Below are 6493 nucleotides of genomic sequence, written 5' to 3' on the forward strand. Positions count from 1 at the left end.
TATTTTCTGGGCTGGATACACAATGAGCTTGTTCAATTTGGAAATTAGTATCATTATATACTGATACATTTCTTACATTATCTATTATTTCATTCCTTTTTATTTTTATTTTTTTGAGACAGAGTCTCACTGTCTTGTCCAAGCTGGAGTGCAGTGGTACTATCTCGGTTCACTGCAACCTCTGACCCCTGGATTCAAGTGATTCTCCTGCCTCACCTTCTGGAGTAGCTGGGACTATAGGTGCATACCACCACGCCAAGCTAATTTTTGTATTTTTGGTAGAGATGGGGTTTCACCATGTTGGCCAGGCTGGTCTGGAACTCCTGACCTCAGGTGATCCACCTGCCTCGGCCTCCCAAAGTGCTGGGATTAAAGACATGAGCCACTGCACCTGGCCTACTTCATTCCTTCTTATTGCTAAATAATATGTAATTGAATGGCTGTACCAAATTTTATTTATCCATTTATCACTTGATGACATTTGGATTGTTTCCACTTCTGGGCTATTATAAATAGTGCTGCTATGCACATCTATGTGTATGTTTTTGTGTGGACACACGTTTTCACTTTCCTTGGATTTTCATTCCACCTGGGAGTGGAGTCACTGGGTCATATAGTAACTCTATGTTTAACCATTTGAGGCACTGCCAGACTGTTAACAAAGCACCATTTTTCATTTCCACCAGCAGTATGAGAGCTGCAATTACTCTACAACCTCACACTTACTGTCTTTTTGATCCTAACTATCCTAGTGGATGGGAAGCAGTATCTCACTGTGGTTTTGATTTGCATTTCCTTGATGGTGAATGATATTGAGGATCTTTCCTGCTTATTTATTTATTTATTTATTTTGAGATGGAGTTTTGCTCTTGTTGCCCAGACTACAGTGCAATGGCGCGATCTTGGCTCACTGCAACCTCTGCCTCCCGAGTTCAAGTGATTCTCCTGCCTCAGCCTCCCAAGTAGCTGGGGTTACAGGCATGAGCCACGACACCCAGCTAATTTTGTACTTTTAGTACAGACAGGGCTTCTCGATGTTGGTCAGGCTGGTCTCAAACTCTTGACCTCAGATGATCCTCCCACCTTGGCCTCCCAAAGTGCTGGGATTACAGGCCTGAGCCACTGCACCAAGCTTCGTGCTTGTTTTTGTAAATAAAGTTTGGAACACAGCCATGCTAGCTCATTTGTTTACATGGTGTCTAGCTGGTTTCTCACGATAATGGCAGACTTCGGTGGTTGTGACAGAACCTACAAAGCCTAAGATATTTATTATATGGTCCTTACAGAAAAAGTTTGCTGATTCCTTCTCTACACAATGGAGGCTTATAATCTTGCTGTGAAGGTTTGTTTATATCAAGTTCCCAATATACTGGAAGTGTTAAGCAAATGTAAGTTTCTTCCCTCCCTCCGTCCTTCCCTCCTGCCACTCCTCTCTCTTTTCCTTTCTTTCCTAGGGCTCTTTCTCAGAGCAGACAAAATTAGGCCTCCATCTGCAGCTCTAATTTCTCCCTAAAGCTATCTTCACTTCCCTCTGGCTTGCCCCTCAGGTATGTCTGTCCGCCAGGTGCCAGGTGTGGCTGCCCAAAGGTACCTCTGTCTTTTATCAGCCTTCTCCAGGAGGCTTCCCAGGTCAAGGGCTCTACGTGAGGTGTTGCTAGTCTGGAGGTCTTCTAGTGGCCATTCTTCCCCCCAAGACAAGGGGGTGCCAGCCTCGAGGCTGATGGCAGCTCCAAGCTAATCTCCCAGGGAGAGGGATGCCTTGGAGGAAGAGGCCCAGGGGGAAGGAAGCTGGGATCACCCCCACTCATCCTCATGATGATAACTAGAGGGGGGCAGGCTCCCCAGTGCTTCCAGAGACCCTTTCCTGAAGTCGAGGAGCCCCAGGGCAGAGACCAGGACTGTGGGACCCCAGACTTACTGCCCTCTCCCAAGCGTCTTCCTTGGCAAAGTGAAAGCATTGAAAGGATGAGTCTTTTGGGGACACTGAGGAGGGAGGAGGAGGAAACTGGGAATCTCTGAAATTAGGCTGGTGAGAGGGGAGCCCTGGCCAAGTTCCTGGTGCCTGAGGAAAGGACAATGCTGATGTGCCTGAGTAGCAGGAGGGACCCCAGTTCCCTCCCATCGTGGTCCCCTTCCCACAGCCCCCACCCACCACCCCTGGGCTGCTTAACTGCAGTAGACTCCTCACTGGTCCCCTCACCCTGATCCTGCCCCTGAGCCCTCTTCCAAGGCAGAATAAAGCTAAGGGTCAGCCTCTGGGTCCGGGTTGGCATATGAGCGCCAAAACTTCCAGCTGAGTGACTTTGGGCACCCACTTACTTTCCTTGTACTGCTTCCTGATCTAGAAAATGGGGGAGACCAATGCTGTCTACCTCCTCAGCTGCTGTGAGCCATAAACTCGATAATCCATGCAAAGGGTTTAGAACAATAAATGTTAACTTGCTTTTATTTCTCAATGTGCAGAGTGTTATTTCTGAAATACAAGTCTGACCATGTCAGTCCTCTGCTTAAAACCCTCCTGGGGACCCCTGAAGCTATGGGAAGGAGCTTGTTTTGTTTTTGTTTTTGAGACAGGGTCTCATTTTGTCACCCAGGCCCTAGTGCACCTGTCAGGGCCTTTCCCTGAGTGATCAGTTCTACTAGGCGTCCTGGTCTTGTCCCTCTCCCCTCCTCTGGGACATCCCTCCTTGACTTCCACACACAGTATGGACACATGGGTGTGCAGAAGTGGAAAGGGGTACTCAGTGTACAGACATCATGTGGCATTTTGCAAGCCATGAAGCAGGGCCCCACCCCAGTGGGCTTTTGGTCACTGTGGGTCCCACTGTTTGCTGTTGTGTTTGAAAATAGCCTCCGGCCTTATGCCTCTCCACCCAAGCAGATAATGTATGGTGTGGGTTCTTAAAACTTGGAATCAGTTAAAATGTGTCTCTTTTTTTAGTCTTGCTCTGTTACCCAGGCTGGAGTGCAGTGGCGCAAGGGAATCAGTTAAAATCTATCTTATTTTAAACAAAACTAATCCATGCTATTAGAAGTCAGGAAAGCGATTACCCTAGGGTGGGGCTTCCAGGGTGCTGGGGATGTTCTGATTTTTGATCTGGGTGTTGGTTTCCTGGGTCTTTTCAGTTTATGAAAATCCATCGAACTTTTCTGTGCATATATTATCCTTCAATAAAAATGTCAAAACTCTGTTTGTTTTGGTAATTTCCTCTTTCACCCCATACCCCTTGACATACCTGTAGATACAGAACTATAAAACCTAAGGCAACAATGCCCAGGCTAAATAATTCATAATCCAACTCCATAAGTGCAATTTACTCTGTGCTGGGCCCTGTGCTGCGGGTCCAGGGGACTGAATCAACCACAGCCCAGTCCTCCAGGAACTCCTGGTCTGTGGGGACGGGGAAATGCAGCCTAGCATGGGGTGGAGAGGTCATACAAGCAGATCCAAGAGGAGAGGATGGCACTGCTTTCTAGAGAATCATAAAGCCAAGAGGAACATAGGGGTCTAACAGAGATCAACAGGTTGCTTGAGGGTTTGGTATGTGCCCGCCGTTTCTGTTCTAAATGCTTTTCCATGTGGTGGCTAACTTAATCCTCAAAGTAACAGGAACACTGGGAGATAGGTACTATCATTTTCACCGTTTCACAGTGAGGAGAGAATCACAGAAGAGCCAGGTAACCTATCTAAGTATAATCAGCCAGGAAGCCGGAGAGATGAGACTTGAACCCAGGCTGTCAGCTTCAGAACTCATGCTCAGCCTCCAGGCTAAACTGTGCTGTGGGGAAAACAACTCTCAATTAAATGCCTAAATACACAACGAGGCTTGACATACAGATGTGCTCCATGAACAATGGCTACTATTGACAATAAGAAAGAAACAACCTATTAGAGAAAAAGTTAACCTGAAACTGAACATGACACCTTTTGCTCATTCATTAAGATCGGCCACGCCCCTTTCCAGGAACTGGGTGCCCCTGGGAGCTCAGCCATACCCTAAGAAAAGGAGATTTGGTAGCTGGGCCTGAAGGATAAACTGAGCGGATTGGGTCAGGTGAGCTGCAAGGGAGGGTGCACCAGGCAGTGGGAGCAATAGTGGCAAAAGCCCAGAGGTGCAAAAATCGCAAGCTGAGCTAGGCAGAGCTCGCAATTCAGATGCGCTTCAGCCTTCTTCTTCTTAAAACTGGACCTCAGGCGCCACCTGGTGGCGACCCCAGATACTAACAGGGCAGAAACAGCCAACTGGGGTAAAAGTTGCCCACACCCCTCTCTCCCAGACTGTTTGTTTCTTGTCTCTCCCCACAAACGGATTTGCTGTAAAACGGACTTTTACAGCTGTTAACGTCCATTTAAAAATTTAAAAAGTTAATTGACTTTGACAACTGTAAAAGTCCATTTTACAGCAAGTCCATCTGGGGGAAAGAGACAAGGTGTTGGGATGTGGATGAGATGGAAGTGATAAAGACATGGTGAGGTCAGTGTCAAAACCAGCCCCTTCCTGGCTGGGCGCAGTGTCTCACGCCTGTAATCCCAGTACTTTGGGAGGTCGAGATGGGTGGATCACTTGAGATCAGGAGTTTGAGACCAACCTGGCCAATATGGCGAAACCCTGTCTCTATTAAAAGTACAAAAATGGCCGGGCGCGGTGGCTCAAGCCTGTAATCCCAGCACTTTGGGAGGCCGAGACGGGCGGATCACGAGGCCAGGAGATCGAGACCATCCTGGCTAACACGGTGAAACCCCGTCTCTACTAAAATATACAAAAAATTAGCCGGGCGAGATGGCGGGCACCTGTAGTCCCAGCTACTCGGGAGGCTGAGGCGAGAGAATGGCGTAAACCCGGGAGGCGGAGCTTGCAGTGAGCTGAGATCCGGCCACTGCACTCCAGCCTGGGCGACAGAGCGAGACTCCGTCTCAAAAAAAAAAAAAAAAAAGTACAAAAATTAGCCCATGTGTTAGTGAGCGCCTGTAGTCCCAGCCATTTGGGAGACTGAGGCATGAGAATCGCTTGAACCCAGAAGGCAGAGGTTGCAGTAAGTGGACCTCGTGCCACTGCACTCCAGCCTAGGCAACAGAGTGAGACCCTGTCTCAAAAACAAAAACAAAACAAGCTCCTTCCCATAGCTTCAGGGGTCCCCAGGAGGGTTTTAAACAGAGGACTGACATGGTCAGACTTGTATTACAGAAAGAACGCTCTGAGCATTGAGAAATAACAACAACTAAGATAAAATTTTAATTTAAAAGTATATTGATTTTCCAGTTATCAAAGCAATGCATACTCATTGTAGAAAATGTGGAAATTATAGAAAAGAATAAGGAAGAAAATAAGTCACCCTTAATTCAATCACCCAGAATAACCACTGTTAATATTTTGGCATATTTGTCTCCAGTGTTTTTCTCTGCATATAATTTTCACAGAGCTGAGGATTAAACTCGCTGATGTTTAAATGTATGTTGAGTATTTTTGTGGACAAAGGCTTGGTGTGGGAATGAGTGTGGGTGTTGGGACCTGGTGCTGGTGTCAGACCACTATGAGTTTGAATCCTGTCTTTGCCTTTACTAGCTGTGACTTGGGCAAGTGCCTTCTCTTCTCAGAGTAGTAGCAATTTCCTTCACCATCTGTAAAATGTGATTAACAATGGGACCCATCCCAGAGCTGTTTTACAGATTAAATGACATGATGCATGCAAAATGCTTAGGACAGTGCCTGTCACAGAGAGGTTACTCACCAGTAACAGATTACTACCTAAAGCTTTGTCTTTCCGACTCTTATCAGCAATCTCTAGAAATGAGACTGATTTCAGGGTTCAAGGATATGAAAAGCCACAAGGTTGTTATGGTTTGGCAAAACTGAGTGGAAATTTTTAAGCAAGATCGCATGTCTCCAGCACCACAGCTGTTCTCATTTGTCTCTATATTCTTCCAGACCCTGTTTACGCAGAGCACTTTTTAAGCATTGTAATTGCAACGCTTGCACCAGTTCCCTTAATGTTACATCATCAACATTTTCCTAAGCAGTTGAAGCTGTCATTGACAGCATTTGCTGTAATTCACTTAACCATTTTTTAATTGTTGAATATCTGGGAAGTCTAATTTTTCATTCATTCATTCATTCAAGAAACAGTTCCAGAATGCCTACTCTCTGCCAGGCACTGACCTAGGCACTGGGATATTGTGGTCAACAAGAACAATGCACCCTTTATATTCTGGTACTCAGACCCTGGCTGGCAAGACAGGCTATAACAACTAAACAAACAAGTAACACTCCAACTGAAAACTATACTGAGTGCTGGGAAGGAAAAGGAGAGAACTCCCAGAGAACTTTATTTTCACATTTGTGTATTTTTTGGAAGTAATCCTAGTCCTGAAATCCAACCTGCTTTTACTTCTTAGCAGACACAGCTGAAGCTTTTCTCGGAGTCTCGTGTGGGTTTGGATTTTCCACTAACACATGTTAGAATTTCCTGAGAAGTCAAGGGTGCCATGGTATTC

Source organism: Trachypithecus francoisi, unplaced genomic scaffold (assembly GCF_009764315.1).
Source record: "Trachypithecus francoisi isolate TF-2019V2 unplaced genomic scaffold, Tfra_2.0 Lachesis_group16, whole genome shotgun sequence".
Taxonomy (NCBI): domain Eukaryota; kingdom Metazoa; phylum Chordata; class Mammalia; order Primates; family Cercopithecidae; genus Trachypithecus; species Trachypithecus francoisi.